The sequence below is a fragment of the Hemicordylus capensis genome, chromosome 2 (assembly GCF_027244095.1).
Source record: "Hemicordylus capensis ecotype Gifberg chromosome 2, rHemCap1.1.pri, whole genome shotgun sequence".
NCBI lineage: Eukaryota > Metazoa > Chordata > Lepidosauria > Squamata > Cordylidae > Hemicordylus > Hemicordylus capensis.
Window position 1 is genome coordinate 248,194,968 of NC_069658.1, and position 19,396 is coordinate 248,214,363.

A 19,396-nucleotide genomic window follows, 5' to 3' on the forward strand; every position below is an offset into this window, starting at 1 on the left:
TGCAACCTTGCAGAAGCTGCTGCCAGTCTGTGAAGACAATACTGAGCTAGATAGACCAATGGTCTGACTCAGTATATGGCAGCTTCCTTTGTTCCTGACAAACAAGTGAGACAATAAATCCACAAAAGCGGTGGGCCCAAATTGGCTTTTGGAATTGAGGGAAGGTCTGATATGAAACTGGAATGTGCTTTTAAGCCAAACAAAGGCCCATTCTGTCACATCCTTCCCCCACCCTGATTCCAGTGGTGAAAGTGTTCTGCTGCTGGACTGCTGAAAATGGGACAACATACATCATCCAAAACGTCAGGAAGGCTTAAACACCACCAGGGAGTTTTGGGGAATACTAGACTCTTAACTCATCATAGCAATAGCACTTACATTTATATACTGCTCTATAGCTGGAAGCTCTCTAAGCAGTTTTACAATGATTTAGCATATTGCCCCCCAACATTCTGGGTACTCATTTTACCGACCTCGGAAGGATGGAAGGCTGAGTCAACCTTGAGCCCCTGGTCAGGATCGAACTTGTAACCTTCTGGTTACAGGGCGGCAGTTTTACCACTGCGCCACCAGGGGCTCTTTCATGTAGCCTACATAGCCTATGGTACATACTAGGAATAGCACAACAAAGTACAAAACATACACATGATCTGATCCACAAACACTTCCCATAAAATGAACATGCAAAAAATAGCAACGCATTTTCAGCAATCTAGCATGACAGATATAAGCATTTCTCTTATTCCTACAAGGCTGTGTGTAGCCAGCTCCAGGCACCTCAGAGGCAAGGCCTACAAATACCAGTTGCAGGGGATCAGGGGAGCAACAGCAAGAGAGAAGGCATGCCCTCATCTCTTGCCTGTAGGCTTCTCAGAGGCATCTGGTGGGCCACTGTGCGAAACAGGATGCTGGACTGGATGGGCACTGAACCCTACACATAGGAAAGATAGGGCCTTTTTCCAGCCACACAAATGTAAGAGTTCTCAGTTTCTCTCACCTCTTTGCAATTAGGAAGCAAATGAAAATCTCCCACTCGGGGCGGAGCCACCATTGGGCCAACAGGTTCAAAGAACCTGGGCCGCGCCCAATCAGGTATCTTGTATCTATTTTATTGTAGTGAGCTGTCCCGAGCAGTAGTGCACTGGAGGGGTGGGGTATAAATATTTCACATATATAATAAATAAATAACTGGTCAAGCCAGTTCTCACTTGCTTTTCTCCTTGTTAAACTACTTCTAATCTGAGAATCCTAGAGTGAAAGGGCATGCCTCCTAAGAACCTGCTTGCTGAGTTGCTACAAAGACAACACAAGACTGGCTGGGTTGTTCAACTGACTGATGAGCTTGCTGATGCTAATATGGGCTGTTTGCTTGCAATAAAAAGGTAGCTCCTGGAGCAAAAAAACCCAAAGCAACGATTGGCTGATGTATTTTGGTTTCAGCAATGTATTTTAAAAATACAAAATACCTGAACAAATGTATCTTAGATACAAAATACAAAAGTATTGAAAAGACATATATTAGATATACGTATAAAATACATGTATTTTAGATACTGCCCATCTCTGGTTTAAGAAGCAAAGCACTCACTTTGCTGTGAGAGGTAATCGGATCGATGCCCATATTCTCCAAGCCTCTTTTCTGGCCCTTTTGAAGGGAAATGGTTGCCTTGAAAAGGCATAAAGGAAGGAAGAGTGCAATTTGGCATCCCCTGAATCCCTGGCCAGTGTGAGGATCGAACCCACCATCTTGGCATTATTAGCACCACCATACTCTGACCAACTGAGCTAGCTGGCCAAAGTGGAGGGGATCTCCCTCCCTCCCTCCCTCCCTCCAGGACTGCTGCAGAATGCCAGCTGTTTGCAGGGCATAAAAAGGTTTCTAAGAATGTGGACCCTCCTTCCACTACGTCATGAACCTGTCTGGAAATTGAATGCAGGACTTCTCACACCCAAAGCAGGGATGCTCCCCCTGGATGAGCCAGCTGATGAGAAGTGCTGAGAACAGACTGTTCAGGCATGTTGGCCAAGATGTTCCAGAAGCTGCCCATTAGTACTCTTCTTGCAACAGGGGGAACTAGCTCAAATGGTAGAGCGCTCGCTTAGCATGCGAGAGGTAGTGGGATCGATGCCCACATTCTCCATCCTAGCAGCCTAAGCTTGTTTTTTCTTGCTGGCGGAATCCCTTCCTTTGCTTCTGGCTTTTGGCAGCATTTCTGACCTCTCCATACCACCTCAGCAGTCTGTGGGGAATTAGCTCAAGTGGTAGAGCGCTCGCTTTGCATGTGAGAGGTAACGGGATCGATGCCCGTATTCTCCAAGATTCTTTTCTGGGCTTTTGGGGGAACACAGTTGCCTTGAAAAGGCATAAAGGAAGGAGAAGTGACAGTGGACAGACACACTCCGGCACCCGCTTACCAGCATGCAGCTCAAACCCACCACTTTGGCGGGTGAGCATCATGCTTTGACTAACTGAGCTAGCTGGCCAAGGTGGAGGGGGAAATGTTCACCCTTTTCCAGAGGTGGAATCCCCATTGGGCAAATGGGTTCAAAGAACCTGGGCTGCTGCCCCCAGGAGCCGCGCTTTGTAGCCCCAGATGAGGGGAACATTATTTCACTCCCAAATGGGGTCATGCAATCCTGTTTGGGACAGAAACCGGTCCATGCTGTGTTGGCAGCGTGGCTGGAGTGACTCTCCCTGCCTTTTAATGGGAGGCAGATTCGCTCCTGGCCTCACAGCCAACATAGCTGGGCTGATCTCCCTCCTAAACGGGGCCGCGCGGCCCCGTTTGGGAGGGACATTGGCCCGCACTGAGTTGGCAGCATGGCCAGAACAGTTCTCCCTGCTTTAAAGGCAGGGAGTGTTGCTCTGGCCCACACTGCCCAATGCAGCATGGGCCGATCTCCCTTCCAAATGTGGCCGTGTGGCCCCAATTGAGAGGGAGACTACGCCCCTGTGTCTGACATCAGGTGCGGAGGTGTGGCTAACTGGGCCCCTGCATCTGATGTCAGACACAAGGGCCGGGGACAGGGGGCCGCAGCAGTGGCCGAACACGAGTCACTGCCAGCCTCCCTCCACAGATACCCTTTTCTCCTCCCTTCCTTTCCCTTGGGGCTGTGGAGGAACCCAAACATTTCACAAGAATGAAGCACATAAAAAATGAATGAAATGAGTAAGACTCCTATGAGACTTAAAACATGAAGCAGTGACCAATAGCCAGGGATTATTTATTTATTTATTTATTTATTCATTGAATTTATACACCACCTAATATTGAAATGATGAAGGCAGTCACTCACAAAGGCAAGGGTTAAGCATCTTGCTGTTTGATCCAGCTGCTGCTTGGCAACTCGTCCTTCCGCTCTTAGCTGTCAAACTAAAAAAAAACACACACTCTCTTGCCTCATCCTCTGTGGTGTGATTTGTGATTGGCTGTAGGGAAATCCCAGAGCAAGAAGGTGGGAACACTCAGGAAAAAGATCTGCCAGGGAGTGCGGGGAGGAGCCGACAGCTATGTGAACTGTCAATTTAATCCCCCAAATGAAACATCTTGTGAATCTGCTGAGAAGCAGATTCACTCTTCAGATACCCTGCGGCATGAAGCCATGTGTGAAGAACTGCCAGGAGGGCCAAAGTTGAGGAGGCCTGTCCTAGACCAACAAGCCAACTGATGAGGAGTGCTGAGCACTGAATGTTCAAATGTTGTCCAAGGCTTTTCTGAAGCCTCCTGCTACCTTGCTCCCTACAGGACTGGGGAATTAGCTCAAGTGGTAGAGCGCTCGCTTAGCATGCGAGAGGTAGTGGGATCGATGCCCACATTCTCCATCCTAGCAACTGCACCCTGTTTTTCTTGCTGGCTGAATCCCTTCCTTTGCTTCTGGCTTTTGTCAGCATTTCTGACCTCTCCATACTAGATCAGCAGGCTGTGGGGAATTAGCTCAAATGGTAGAGTGTTCACTTAGCATGCAAGAGGTAGTGGGCTTGATGCCTACATTCTCCATCCTAGCAGCCCACGTTGGCAGAGCGGCCAGAGTGACTCTCCCTGCCTTTTAAAGGCAGGGAGAGCTGCTCCTGGCTTCACTGCCAATGAAGCATGGCCGATCTCCCTCCCAAATGGGGCCACGCGGCCCCATTTGGACCTTTAAGGCCCCTTTTGTTATTCATTCATGCATTCATTCATGCATTCATTCATTCTATTTCTATACCTCCCTTCCAAAAATGGCTCAGGGTGGTTTACACAGACAAATAATAAATAAATAAGATGGCTCCCTGTCCCCAAAGGGCTCACAATCTAAAAAGAAACATAAGCTAGACACCAACAACAGTCACTGGAAGTACTGTGCGGGGTGGGGGGGCGTGGATAGGGCCAGTTGCTCTCCCCCTGCTAAATAAAGAGAATCACCACGTTAAAAGCTGCCTCCTTGCCAAGTTAGCAGGGGACTCTTAACGCTGGGACTCTTAACGCCCAACGCAGCTCAAGACGATCTCCCTTCCTAATGGGACTGCGCGGCCCTGCTTGAGAGGGAGACCACGCCCCTGCATCTGACGACAGATGTGAGGGTGTGGCTAGCTGGGCCCCTGCGTCTGATGTAACATGAGGGATGGGGCCAGGGGGTTGCAGCGGCAGCCAAACACAGGCCGCCACCAGCCTCCCGCCACGGCTGCTCTTTTCTCCTTCCCTCCTTTCTCCTGGGGCTGTGGAGGAACCCCAACATTTGACAAGAAGGAAGGGAAGAAAAAAATGAATGAAATGAATAAGACTCCTATGAGACTTAAAACATGATGCAGTGACCAATAGTCAGAGATTATGTATGTATGTATGTATTTGTGTATTTAATTAATTTATACACCACCTAATATTGAAATCTCTAGGTGGTGTACAGAATTAAAACATAATATAATATATAAAACATTTTAAATTCATAAGAAGATAAAAATCGTAATAGATAAAAACACATTAACATTTTAAAATTTGAAAAATGAAGGGAGTTGTAGGCCAACATCTGCAGGAGGCTTTATAGACAGGGCTTTTATTTCGAATCCACTCTGGATTGGATTGTCCCAGTCCACATATTAGCTGGATTTACCCCGAAGTCCCTGCAGGCTATCAGGGACCAGGACAGACCAGACATTGTCCCCACCCCACCCCCACCCCGAATGGAGGCTGCAAATTCTGGCTTAGCCCAAAGTATGTCTGGCTTTAAAAAATCCGCAAATTTCAGAAGCTTTTTTTTTTTTTGGTTGCGGCAGGGACCAGGACTTCTGTTTTTCCCCTCAGTTTCTCTGTGATGTGTGGGGTAGCCATGCCAGTAAATTGACATTTTTCAAAACTCAATGAAGGGGATTTTGACAGCTGTTCGGGGTATGGTCTGCTCCAAGTGATTTGCAGTTGCAAGCTCTGTGTGTGTGTATGTGTGTGTGTTGCAGATTGGTGTTGGTTGCAGGTTGGTGATACTCTGTGGAGGGAGTCCAAAAGGGGAGGGAGGAATTCCTGAGTTCAACACAATTACAAACTGCAAAATGTGTGTGTTCCTATGTTTTACATAGGCTTTAGATATGCAAAATGGATGTAACCTGAGCCCTTTTTTGTCTGAGCAGATTCCTTTGGTGGGGGACATGAAGTGATGAAGGCAGTCACTCACAAAGGCAAGGGTTAAGCATCTTGCTGTTTGATCCAGCTGCTGCTTGGCAACCCATCCTTCTGCTCTTAGCTATCAAACTAAAAACAACAGCAACGCTCGATTGCCTCTTCCTCTGTGGTGTGATTTGTGAGTGGCTGTAGGGAAATCCTGGAGCAAGAAGGTGGGAACACTCAGGAAAAAGATCTGCCAGGGAGTGCAGGGAGGAGCCGACAGCTATGTGAACTGTCAATTTAATCCCCCAAATGAAACATCTTGTGAATCTGCTGCGAAGCAGATTCACTCTTCAGATACCCTGTGGCATGAAGCCATGTGTGAAGAACTGCCAGGAGGGCCAAAGTTGAGGAGGCCTGTCCTAGACCAACAAGCCAACTGATGCGCAGTGCTGAGCACTGAATGTTCAAATGTTGTCCAAGGCTTTTCTGAAGCCTCCTGCTACCTTGCTCCCTGCAGGACTGGGGAATTAGCTCAAGTGGTAGAGCGCTCGCTTAGCATGCGAGAGGTAGTGGGATCGATGCCCACATTCTCCATCCTAGCAGCCCAAATGTGGTTTTTTTGTTTTTTTGTTTTGCTTGCTGAATCCCTTAATTTGGTTCTGGCTTTTGGCAGCATTTCTGACCTCTCCATAACACCTCAGCAGGCTGTGGGGAATTAGCTCAAGTGGTAGAGCGCTCGCTTTGCATGTGAGAGGTAACGGGATCGATGCCCGTATTCTCCAAGCTTCTTTTCTGAGCTTTTGGGGGAACACAGTTGCCTTGAAAAGGCAGAAAGGCAGGAGCAGTGACAGTTGACACACACACCCCAGCACCCACTGGCCAGTGTGGGGCTCGAACCCACCACTTTGGCGGGTTAGCATCATGCTCTGACTAACTGAGCTAGCTGGCCAAGGTGGAGAGGAATATGTTCACCCTTTTCTCCTTCCCTCCCTTCTCCTGGGGCTGTGGAGGAACCCCAACATTTGACAAGAAAGAAGGGCATAAAAATGTGTGAAATGAGTAGGACTCCTATGAGACTTTGAACATGAAGCTCTGTAGTCTCTGTTGAGCCAGTTAATTACTTAATTACTGTGAATCTTTAACCATTTCTAAACATCATAGAGCTTTGGTTCTGGCTTGCTTCAGCTATGGTAGATGGAGATATCAGAAGATTCCATACTTGAAACGTTGCTGTTGTTCATAAGGTGGTGAGGATGCAGAGAGTGAGGCGCTTCTCATGAGCAGTGGGAAGCCCCGAGAGGAGGTTTGTGGGGAGAGCTGACTTAGCTCACTCTCCCTGCAGACGACTGAAAGGCAGCCCTGGACAGCCGGATTGGCCGTCCACACGACTGCCGGCTCTGACTGCCACTCTACTGCCGGCTCCTCTTCCTTTGGTGGGGGCTGTCAGGATCGGGGGCCGCACGGTCCCCAGAAGTTCCAGGATGCCCCACATGAGTGCACCGGGCATCCTGGAGAGACCCACCAAGCTTGGGAGGCTCCTTGCAGCCTCGTGTGTCACCCTGGCATGGAGTCGCGCTGTGGCTGTACACGATCAGGAAAGCCGGGTTAGCGGAGCGCTCGCTCTGCTAACCTGGGGGCTAAGGGGAGGGCTCTTTGGCGGGCTAGCCACTAGAGAACCACTGGGCTCACCCGCAAGCCCACTGATTCTCACGATGCGGAAAAACCAGGCTGGGCTTCTTTAGCCTGGTTTTTCTCCATCGTGAGAATAGTCTCAGTGTCAGCCATGTTCTACTCTTCTGCAATTTCTACAGAAATTGGTGGCCCTTCTGGAGGAAACAGATGTCTTGAAAAGACATAAAGGAAGGAGAAGCTGCCAGTTGTCAGCCCCTAGGGCCTCTGGCCAGAATAGGGCTCGAACCCACCACCTTGGCTTTGCTCCTTCCTGGCCAAAGAAATGGGCTAAACTCCCATTCAGTCCTGTTTTTTCCCCACAGGGCTTCTTGCCTCTCCCACCTTCTCAGTAGACAGCATGGAAAAAATGGGGTGAGCCCCTGGGCTGGAGAATGCAGGCATCGATCCTGCTACCTCTCGCATGCTAAGCGAGCGCTCTACCATTTGAGCTAATTCCCCTTGGCTGAAGAAGTGTGTTAGGAGGTGGCTTCTGAAAAGCCATGGCCAACATGTTTGAACATTTGGTGCTCAGCACTTCCTGTCAGCCAGCTTGCTGGTGTAAGGGCATGATTCTTCTTTTGGATGTGAAAGGTCCTTCATTCCATTCCCAGACAAGCCTGTGAAGCAAGGGCAGGAGGGTCCACTCTTAGGCCGCATTGAGACATCACAGGAACTGGCTTAGAACTGGCAGTTTGCAGTTCACATTTTAAACTGGGGATCGCATCACAGACAATCCCCCATTCCCAGTTTGGGAAACTCCAGAGGCAGGTTAGAGTTTCCTCTCCCACTTTCTGGTCCTCCGAGCTTGGTTCCACTCCAGGGAGCACGGCTTCACAGCTCCAGGAAATCACTCACAAGGGGGAGGGTTCTACAGGTCCAGCGTGTCCAGCACAGATCTACCACCACCACCATTTCGGCAAGGATCGCAGACTTCAAGCCGTGCTCCCTGGTGGTGCTGCTGGCCTTTTCATTAGAAGAGCAGCAAGGCTGGCATGCCTGTTGGCAGGCAGAGGAAGTAGGAAGTGTGCAGGGAGGGGTGTGGCATTCTGTCAGGGAATACACCATGGAGTGCTGGGTAAGTCCTAGAGCATAAGCACTGTTGATGCTGCTCCAAGCTGGCCGCTCACTGGTCACATAACCTGTAACCAGTAATAGTGGTGGATGCATGCAGACAACATGGCAGCCCCGTCTAACAGAGGTTTAGAGTGGTGAAACTGAGGAGAAATTACAGCTCCAAATTCCAGTTTGGTGAGTAAACTGAACCCTGTGGTTTGGTTGCAAGGCCATGGCTGCATGCATTCAGACCAGGGTGGATTTGATTTAAATCAAACTGATTTAAATCACGATTTAAATCACGATTTAAATCACTAGCGGGGTGGATAAAAATCAAAAAAATCCGATTTAAATCAAAAAAATCCGATTTAAATTAAAAATAGGATTTTTTAAATTTAAATTGGATTTTTTAAATTTAAATTGGATTTTTTTATTTAAATTGGATTTTTTTATTTAAATCGGATTTTTTTGATTTAAATCGGATTTTTAAGATTTTTATCCACCCTGCTAGTGATTTAAATCGTGATTTAAATCATGATTTAAATCAGTTTGATTTAAATCAAATCCACCCTGATTCAGACATTACACAAAACTGGAGTTACAGGTAGCCTTTGGTTTCATGCGATGTTTGAATGCAGCCTTAGAAACTTTTAAATAGATATAATTTATTACCGTTGTTGACCTGTGTGTGTGTGTGTGTGTGTGTGTACACACACACACACACACACACACACATACACACACATTTATTTATTCAATTTCTATACCGCCTTTCCAAAAATGGCTCAGGATGGTTTACATTAAAACAAAAAAATTAAAATCAATTAACAGTTAAAAACAGAGACTACTGTATAAAACACCATGAAACAATGAACAATTAAAACACAGTTTTAAAACCCTGGAAAACCAGGCCAAACAGATAGGTTTTGAGGGCTCTCCTGAAGGCCAATAATGAATTCAGATGATGGATTTCTGCAGGGAGTGCATTCTACCACTCAGGAGCAGCTCCAGAGAAGGCCTGCCTCTGAGTCGCCACCAGACGTACCGGTGGTAACTGGGGACAGACCTCCTCAGATGACCTTAACGTGTGGTGGGGATCATGCAGAAGAAGGCACTCTCTAAGGTAACCTGGACCTAAACAATTCAGAGCTTTAAAGTTAATAACCAGCACTTTGTATTTTTCCCGGAAACATATCGTCAGCCAGTGCAACTGTTCCGAAACAGGCATAATATGGTCTCTCCAAGTTGCCCCAGAGACCAATCTAGCTGCCGCATTTTGAACTAACTGAAGCTTCTAAACTACGTACAAAGGCAGCCCCACGTAGAGCATATTACAGTAGTCAGGTCTGGAGGTTACCAGCTGGTGTACCACTGTTCTGAGGTTGTCCTCCTCAAGGAATGGACACAGCTGTCGAATCAGTTGAAGCTGAGAGAAAGCACTCCTGGCCATGGCATCCACCTGAGATACCAGGGTGAGGCCTGGGTCCAGTAGTACTCCCAAGCTGCATACCTGCTCCTTCTGGGGGAGTGTAACCCCATCCAGTACAGGTAGATCTAACTCATCCTTCAGATTCTGAGACCCTGCAATGAGCATCTCTGTCTTGCTTGGATTCAGCTTCAATTTATTATCCCTCATCCAGCCCATTACTGCCTGTAGACAGGCATTTAGGGAATGAACACCATTTCCTGATGATGCAGATGAAAAGGAGAACTACATTTGGGTGTCATCAACATACTGACAACACCCAGCACTCCATGTGCAGAGCTCCATTTGTTAAGTCTCATTGGAGTCTGACTCATTTCAGGAATTTTTAAATGCCCTTCCTTCTTGTCAAATGTTGGGTGACATTTGAAATGAGTGGACATTTCCCCGCACCTTGGCTGGCTAGATCAGTTGTTCAGAGTGTGATGCTAATGATGCCAAAGAGGTGGGTTCAAGCCCCAAGATGGCCAGCAGGTTCTTGGTGGGGGTGGGGGTTGTCAACTGGCACTGTTCCTTCCTTTATGCCTTTTCAAGGCAATTGTTTTCACAAAAAGATCCAGAAAAGAATCTTGGAGAATATGGGCATCGATCCCATTACCTCTCACATGCAAAGTGAGCGCTCTACCACTTGAGCTAATTCCCCACAGGCTACTGAAGTGGTATGGAGAGGTCAAAAATGCTGCCAAAAGCCAGAAGCAAAGGAAGGGATTCCACCAGCAAGAAAAAACAAGCTTAGGCTGCTAGGATGGAGAATGTGGGCATCGATCCCACTACCTCTCGCATGCTAAGCAAGCGCTCTGCCATTTGAGCTAATTCCCCACAGCCTACTGAGATGGTGTGGAGAGGTCAGAAATGCTACCAAAAGCCAGAACCAAAGGAAAGGTTTCAGCTAGCAAGAAAAAAACAGGTTTGGGCTCCTAGGATGGAGAATGTGGGCATTGATCCCGCTACCTCTTGCATGCTAAGCAAGCACTCTACCATTTGAGCTAATTCCCCCTGTTGCCAAGAGTATGCTAGTGGGCAGCTTCTGAATCGCCTTTTTCAACATGTGCCTGAACATTCCATGCTCAGCATTTCTCATCAGCTGGCTCATCCAGGGAGAGGATCCCTCCTTTGGGTGCGAGAAGTCCCCCATTCAATTCCCAGACAATCCCCAGATGTGGTGGAAGGAGGCTCCTTACTCTTAGAAACCTTTTCTATTCCCTTCCTAAGTAACTCCCTGCAGAAAGTTGGAGAAAAGATTGCCCTTCAGTTCAGTAAGCTAACTCAGTTGGTCCGAGTGTGGTGCTAACAATACCAAGTTGGGACAGGCATGAACCAAAGATCATGTTTCGGTTTGAATTCGAATCGAATTAGAACCGAACCACGTGCTGCCAAACCGGTTCGGTCGAACCGACTGGTCCAATCCGTTTGACCAAATCAGTTTGGCAGTTCGGCTGGCTAATACTTGTAAAGGGGAAGGCAGTTAGGATTCCTCTTTCCAAGTAACGTGGTGTGGGGTCCTGGAAGTGTTAAGGGATGGCCTCATGGCCCCAACACGCCCCCAGCGTCTGATGTCAGACGTGGGCTGAGCCCAATCAGGGGCTGCGCTTCGTGGCCCACACCCCCCCTACACACGTCTGATGTCAGACGCTGGGGTGCAGGTTTAGCTCCCGAGCGGAGCTAAACTAAGGCTGGTGCTGCATTTGCAGCGCAGCCAGGACCAGGCGTGGCCCCTTCAGGAGCGACTTAGGCTGGTGCTGCATCCGCAGCACAGCCAGGAGCAGCCCTACCAGGGTGCTTCCCTGGAAGCGGCTCTTCCCGTTTGGGATCCAGACCACGCCCCCCGCATCTGACAGGGGGCAGGGTCAGTGGGGCCGCCGCCGCGGCTGCACACAGGCCGCTGGCAGTCAGGCTCCGCCACTGTACCCGCCCTTGCTAGACGGAACATAAATGAAGAGAAAGCTGGCATCCCCTGGAGCCTCTGGCACCCAGATCTACCGCCTTGTCTTTATTAACAATATGTTCTGAACAAGTGAGAAGCCAGCACATGTGCAGCACGGCATGCCACCTTTCCTTTTACACCCTCACCCCACCCCCAAGGGACTGTCTAGGACCCCCATATTAGGCAAGGAGCTATTTAGGGGAAAGGTGTTTTAAAGGTTTTTACTTCCCCCATTGCATGGGCTTGCCTGGGAATTGTACCTAATTTGTTGTACCCAAAGCCAGAATCATGGCTTTGGGTGTGAGATCTAATGCTGTTAAGGGCAAATGCTGGGTCATCAATGTTCAAGGGTGCTGGCCTAGGTCTTTCAGAAGTTCCCCCTAGCATGTTCCCTGCAGCCAAGGGGAATGGGTTCAAGACGTGGTAGAGCACTCACTTTGCATGCAAGAGGAAACAAGATTGATGTTTGTGTTATTCGAGCCTCTTTGGTGGCCCTTCTGGAGAAAATGGTTATCTTGAGAAGACATAAAGGAAGGAGAAGCCACCATCTGGCACCCCCTGAAAGATCTGGCCAGTATAGGGCTCGAACCCACTAGGGGTGTGAACAAACTGTTCGCTGCCAAACCAATTTGCTTTGAACTGGGCCGGTTCAGTGGCTCGACTGTGAACCAAACCAGGGTGGTTGTCTGTGATGGAAATGGACCAGTTCAACCAGTTCAGCAGTGAAGGGGTGCGTGGTCAGGGACTTTGAGAGAGGTAGAAAGGCTCTTACCCCACTGGCATAGCTGCTGGCAACGCCACTCATCCCCCACTAGTGTGGCCCCAAACTCATGTGATGCTTTCTTTAGGAAAGTATCAGTGCTTTCTTTTTCCCAGCCTTCCATGAAGGCCAGAATGGCACTACCATGCAGATGGCTTCCTAAAGAAAGCATCACGTGTGCTTGGGACCATGCTGGGGTGGGGTGGGGGGCAAGCGGGTGGTGCCAGCAGCCGTGCTGTCTAGATAAGAGCCTTTCTACCTCTCTTGCCACCACTGCCTGGCCGACCCTTAACATTTCCGGGACCCTGACCACTTTACTTGGAAAGGGGAATCCTTACTGGATTCCCCTTTACAAGTATTAGGCTCCTGAACTGCCAAACCGGTTCGGTCAAATGGATTGAACCGAACTGCAATCTTTGATTCATGCACACCCCTAGAACCCACCACCCTGGTGTTATGAGCACCATACTCTGACCAACTGAGTTAGCTGACTGAACTGAAGGGCAACATTTTCTCCAACTTTCTGTGGGGAGTTACTTAGGGAAGGAAGGGCATTAAAAGGTTTCTTAGAGTGTGGAACCTCTCTCCACTGTTATGATCTTGTATGGGCATTGAATGAGGGACTTCTTGTATCCAAAGCAGGGATCCTCCCCTTGGATAAGCCAGCTGATAAGAAGTGCTGAGCATGGAATGTTCAAGCACGTTGACCAAGGCAGTTCAGAAGCCACCAACTAGCACACTTCTTGCAACAGGGGGAATTAGCTCAAATGGTAGAGTGCTTGCTTAGCATGCAAGAGCTAGTGGGATTGATGCCCACATTCTCCATCCAAGCAGCCTAAGCTTGTTTTTTCTTACTGGCTGAATCCCTTCCTTTGCTTCTGGCTTTTGGCAGCATTTTTGACCTCTCCATACCACTTCAGTAGCCTGTGGGGAATTAGCTCAAGTGGTAGAGCGCTCGCTTAGCATGTGAGAGGTAACGGGATCGATGCCCGTATTCTCCAAGATTCTTTTCTGGATCTTTTTGTGAAACAGTTGCCTTGAAAAGGCATAAAGGAAGGAGCAGTGCCAGTTGACAACCCCCACCCCCACCAAGACCCCACCAAGAACCTGCTGGCCATCTTGGGGCTTGAACCCACCACTTTGGCATCATTAGCATCACACTCCGATCAACTGAGCTAGCCGGCCAAGGTGGAGGAGGAAAATGTCCACTCTTTTCTCCTTCCCTCCTTTCTCCTGGGGCTGTGGAGGAACCTCAACATTTGAAAAGGGTATTTAAAAATTCCTGAAATGAGTTGAACTCCAATGAGACTTAAAACATGGAGTTCTTTATTCTCTCTTGAGCCAGTTAATTACTGTCAATCTTTAACCATTTCTCAGTATCATACAACATTTGATCTGGCTCGCTTGGATGCCCTGCCTTTAGCTGTGGTGGTTGGGAGAAATCAGAAGATTCCATACTTGGAACGTTGGTTGCTGTTGTTCATGTGGTGGTGAGGATGCAAAGAGCATCAGCCATTTTCTTTTATACTGCAATTTCTACAGAGATTTGCAGACCACCCTAATTGCCCCTTTAATAAAGGACTTGCCAAGCAGAGGTGATGAAGCATCTATCTATATATATAATTCTCTTAGACGTACCCGTCACTAATCCCATGTGTGGCAGCTCTTGTGAGAGTTGGTGAGCGGGGGGGGGGCAGGTGGAAAGCAAAGGCAGCGGGGAACAACGGACAGGCCAGCGAACAGTTGGGGAGAAAAAGTAGTGGCGGCATGGAAGAGAAAGCGGAGGGAGAAAGTGGTGGGTGGGCGGAAAAAGCGGCTGGCCAGGTGGCCGGCCAGAGAGAAAAAACAGTGGAGGAGAGAAGAGCAGGGGGAGGCGAGGGGGGTGCCAAGAATGAGGGAGAACTAGGGGCGTCGATGCTCTGCATCCAGGCCAGCTAGTACATTTTATTTCTATTGTCAGACTGCCAATTCAACATTACATATAATGTAGCCAAGTTTTGTGCAGCTGCTATTCATATTTGACAACAGGTTTGGACTAATGGTTCTGACAAGGGTGGCCAGCCCGCTGGGTGAACAAAATGGATGCTCAGTGTTCCAAGTGGGTGGGGCAGTGACGGCCTGGGTCATGTGGGAACCAGGGGCGGCCTGTGCCCTTTGCCTGCAGGCAGGCAAGTGAGCTTTGTCGGTGCACAGGTGGGCCGATGAGTTCTCCCTATTGCTCTCCCCCTCCTCTCGGCCTCTGCCTCTGCCCACAATTTTGTGGCAAATTATAATGACATTGCTGCACTGAAACACAGTTATAATTCTGATAACAGCAACATAGTCATAACTCTCCATTAAAGCAGCAGGTGCAGAGGTAGCAGAAAGGAAGGTGGACCTGAGGGTGCCCTCCTTGCCACTGCCACCATATCCACCCGCCGCTTTTGCAACAATCTATCAAGACATCATTATAGTTGCTGCAAAAGCAGTAGATGGGGGCAGCAGTGGCAAGGAGGTTAGGCGTGTGTTCAGGAGGCAGACAGGGCCAAGGAACGGAGCTCTTCACCTGCCTGCCCTCCCAGCTCCTCCCTCCCTCGCTCCTGGACAGCCATTGGCCGGCGGCTGCGGCAATGAGTGCTCTAGCGCCTGTGATTCAGTCCACCGCTGCCCTGTCGCACCACCCGCCAGTGCAGTCCTGCAGCCAGCAAGAAAAAGAAAGAGGTGGATGGCCAAGCTGGAGAACGCAGGTATTGATCTGCTACTTCCCACATGCTAAGCAAGCACTCTACTATTTGGGCTAATTCCCCTTGGCTTCAAGAAATATGCTAGGGAGCTATGTAGGGCTGGCCTTAGGTGCCGCTCTTCCCTTCTGCCCACCCTCCTTGAGGGGCTGTGTGGGAGCCCCAACTTTTGGCAAAGATAATTTTAGCAAATGAAGGCCCTAAAAGAGAGTTTTAAAAGGCATCACTGTTGCTTCTGCCGCTGCACAAGATTGTCTAGGAACGGAACCCAGAACCTCCTCCATCCAAAACAAGAATCATGCCTCTATATAAGGGCTGTTCAGCCCTTCTGCTGATTAGAGATGTGCACGAACCTGCTCAGAGGCCCTTTTATGGGCCTTTGAACAGGTCTGAACACTGGGAGGTTCAAAGGTTCAAAGGCGGGGAGGGGGGGTGTTGGACTTTAAAGGTGGGGGAGGGAGCATTTACCCCCCCTCCGCTTTCCCCCCACTGCGCTCGGTTTTCGTAAAGTCATTCAGGGGCGACAGCATACCTCCCTGCCGCCTCATCCCCTCTTCAGCCAGAAGTACCTGGCGTGCATGTGGTTTCGGGGGATATACTTGTTAAGGGGATTCCAGTGAGGATTTCCCTTTACAAGTACAGGGGGTGAGGGACCCTTTCAGGGATAAGGGGCGGCCGGGTGGGGGCGGCAAGCGAATAAGTAAGCTGCTGTTCTCCCCCGCTTTGTATTGAGCCAGTCAGTGGCTCGGCAGCAGCTTAGTAAAAACGTGGAGGGGGGTGGGTGCTGCTTGGGGCTGCTGCGTTGGCAAGCAGCAGTGAGCAGCAGTGCCAGGAGCAACGCCGGACAAGTAAGCAGCTTACTTACTTGCTTGCCACCCCCGCCTGGCCCCCTTATTGTGCCGAACCGGTTTGCCCAAACTGGGCCCGGCTTGGATTTAGGGGTGTGCACCGGACCGCGGATCTGCGGTCTGGCACTGGGGTGGGGGGTTCCACTAAGGGCGGGGAGGGCTTTACTCACCCCACCCACGCTTTGCAACTTTGGCGCCATAAAAGCATCCTGCACTTCGCAGACGGCAGGGAAGGGGGCGGGTGGGCGGAAGGACATCTCGCTGCCGCCCGCCCGAGCGTGGTCGGACTCGGTCCGGGCGAGATTTAAAGAAGCGAAATGGCTTGAGGGGGCTTCGGGGGCAGCAGGGAAGTATCCTGCCGCCCAATTTTTAAAACAAGAAGGAGCCCCGGAGCCATAGGAGTGGGCGGAGAGCGATTCTGCAGCCGCATTTTTTATAAGAATTATGGCGCCAAAGTTGCAAAGCGAGGGTGGGGTGAGTAAAGCCCCCCCCACCCTTAGCGGAACCCCCCACCCTAACCCTCCCGAACCAAAACCACCCCTTGTCCGGACCGGTTCGGAGGCCAGTAGAATGGCCTCCGAACCGGTCCGTGCACACTACTACTTGGTTTGATCATAAACCAAACTGATACAATGGCCCCGGGGTGAACCGTTTTGGCACCAACCATTCGTGCACACCCCTACATTTGGTGGTCAGCACTTCCTATCAGCTCCCTTTGTGTTGGGGCAGGATCTTTGCTTTGGGCGCAAAAGCGGGGGAAGGAGAGTCCACATACTTAGCAAAACCTTTCTTAGGCCCTTTCTTTCCTATATAACTCCCCGTCAAAAGTTAGGCTTCTTCTCACTTCCATACTCTTAGAGGGAGGAAGGGAGGCTTTCCTTGCGCTTTGGCCAGGTAGCTCAGTTGGTCAGAGTGTGTTGCTAATAATGCCAAGGTGGTGAGTTCAAGTCCTGTGCTGGCTGGGGGCCCTGCGGAATGCCAACTGGCACCTTCTCCTTCCTTGAGGCTTTTTCAAGGCCACTGTTTTCCCCCAAAGGGCCAGAAAATAGACTTGGAAACTATGGACAATTAATCCTATTACCTCTTGCATGACAAGTGAGCACCTTACTGCTTGAGTTAAATTTCTCCACAGCCTGCTAAGTAGGGGTGCACATCCTCCCAAATATTTGAGGAGTTCCCCTCTTATTTTACTGAACTTCTCAAAACATACAAATAGTCCTCTCCCTGCAAAACAAACAAACGAACAAAAACCAACAGAGGTTCACAGCAATGGAGAATGCGGGCATCGATCCCGCTACCTCTCGCATGCTAAGCAAGCGCTCTACCATTTGAGCTAATTCCCCAAGCCTGCTTAAAGCATGCTAGAGGGCAACTTCTGAAAAGGCTTGCCCAACACCCTTGAAGATTGGTAACTCAGCAATTGCCCTTTACTGACTTAGGGAACATAGGAAGCTGCCATATATTAAGACAGACCATTGGTCCATTTAGCTCAGTATTGTACACAGACTGGCAGTGGCTTCTCCAAGGTTGAAGGCAGGAATCTCTCTCAGCCCTATCTTGGAGATGCCAGGGAGGGTACTTGGAACCTTGATGCTCTTTCCAGAGCGGCTCCATCCTCTAAGGGGAATATCTTACAGTGCTCACCATGTAGTCTCCCATTCATATCCAACCAGCACAGATCCTGCTTAGCTAAGGGGACATGTCATGCTTGCTACCACAAGAACAGCTCTCCTCCCATTAGAGGACTTGTCAGTCCTCTAGCTGAAATCCAACTCCCATCATCTCCAGCCACAGTGGTCCATAATCATGGATTATGGGTGTTTTATTCCAGCATCTGCAGGAGGGCTGAAGTGGTTCAGCCCTGGTCTAGGGGGGTGATTCTTGCTTTGGGTGTGAGATGGGTTCACTTCCCAGACAAGCCTGTGAAGTACTTAGGGACATAGGAAGCTGCCTTCTACCACTGGTCCTTTCTAGCTCAGTGTTGTCTACCCAGACTGGCAGCGCATGGACATAGTGCCCATTGGACAAACAGGGACAAGTGACCCTGGGCCCAGAGGGTCAGGGGGCCCAAAGCAGGGGGCCCCTGCCCTGCCCCTGCCACTAGCCAAGTGGCGGTGGCGGCTGCTGTGGCTGGCCGGCTTCTCCGCTGGCCTCTCCGACCGAACTGTGCAGCTGCCACCCCTACCCCACCACATCTATTTGTGTTAGACTGGGGGGTGGGGTGGGGGCTAGCTGGGCAGTGGTGGCAGGTGCTCTGGCCAGTCGGCTGGCCTTTCTGCCGGCCTCTCTGCCCGAACTGCGCACATATGGAGTTGCATGCCCAGGCATGCAACTCCATGTCCAAATTGTGGAGGTGCGCAGTTCGGACAAAAAGGCCGGTGAAGAGGCTGGCCAGCCGGCCAGAACACCCGCCGCCATTCAGCTTACCCCCCACCGCGGCCAACACAAATACCAGTGGTGGGGCAGGGGTGGTGAGATTTTGTTGCCCCACCCCTTGCACCTGATGTCAGATGCAGGGGGCATGATGGGGAGGCCCCCTAATAAGATTTTGTCACTTGGCCCCCAGGGGTCTCACTATGCCCCTGTGGCAGCGGCTTCCCCAAGGTTGCAGGCAGGAGTCTCTCTCAGCCCTATCTGGAGATGCCGGGGGCAGGGGGGTGCACGGAAATTTCTGCATGCAAGCATGTAGGTGCTCTTCCCAGAGCGGCTCACACCCTAAGGGGAATATCTTACAGTGCTCACACACATATAGTCTCCCATTCAAATGCAAACCAGGGCAGATCCTGCTTAGCAAAGGGGACAATTAACCCTTTTTAATACCCCTTTCCCGCCTAAATATCTCCTCATTTAAAGTTGGGGCTCCCATACAGCCCTTAAAGGAGAAGAAAAGGGTGGGACGCACGCAGGGCCAGATCTAAGATAAATAGCGCCCTGGGCAAGTCGTGTCTTTGACACTGACACACACAGACAGCAGGGTAAGCTTCATTCAGATGTTATAAAATTGGCCTGCTGTAGCTGTGTACAGCGGGGCGAATGGAAAGGAAGTCCTGCCAATGCCATGTCAGTCACCCTCTCACCCTGCTGCTCACACACAGCAGGGCTTGTCTGATGAGGGAAAAGCCCAACGCGTGATGGAGGGCACTTCCATGATTGTGAGACTGGAGCGATCCCATCTTGCAGTCACCCTCCATCACAGGTGAGGCTCTTCAGACAAGCCCCACTGTAAGTGTGAATGGTGGGGCCCGAAGGCGATTGACACTGCAGGAACAGGACTACCTCCCCCTTCACCCCCACCGCTACAGCAGGGTCTGTAGTTGATGATGGAAGTTCATTCTGTAGTTAGCACCCAACTAGCCTGTAGAAC

At 50.1% G+C, this 19,396-nt stretch overlaps 3 non-coding genes across 3 annotated transcripts; 2 read left to right on the plus strand and 1 right to left on the minus strand.

The window, feature by feature from the left end:
• The first annotated feature begins 3,750 nt into the window (after window positions 1-3,750).
• Window positions 3,751-3,823, plus strand: TRNAA-AGC (transfer RNA alanine (anticodon AGC)). Its single transcript has one exon. It is a non-coding gene; the product is annotated as a tRNA-Ala (tRNA).
• A 2,271-nt stretch (window positions 3,824-6,094) lies between these two features.
• TRNAA-AGC (transfer RNA alanine (anticodon AGC)) lies at window positions 6,095-6,167 on the plus strand. The gene has a single exon. It is a non-coding gene; the product is annotated as a tRNA-Ala (tRNA).
• A 1,463-nt stretch (window positions 6,168-7,630) lies between these two features.
• On the minus strand, window positions 7,631-7,703 carry TRNAA-AGC (transfer RNA alanine (anticodon AGC)). The gene has a single exon. It is a non-coding gene; the product is annotated as a tRNA-Ala (tRNA).
• Between the last annotated feature and the right edge of the window lie 11,693 nt (window positions 7,704-19,396).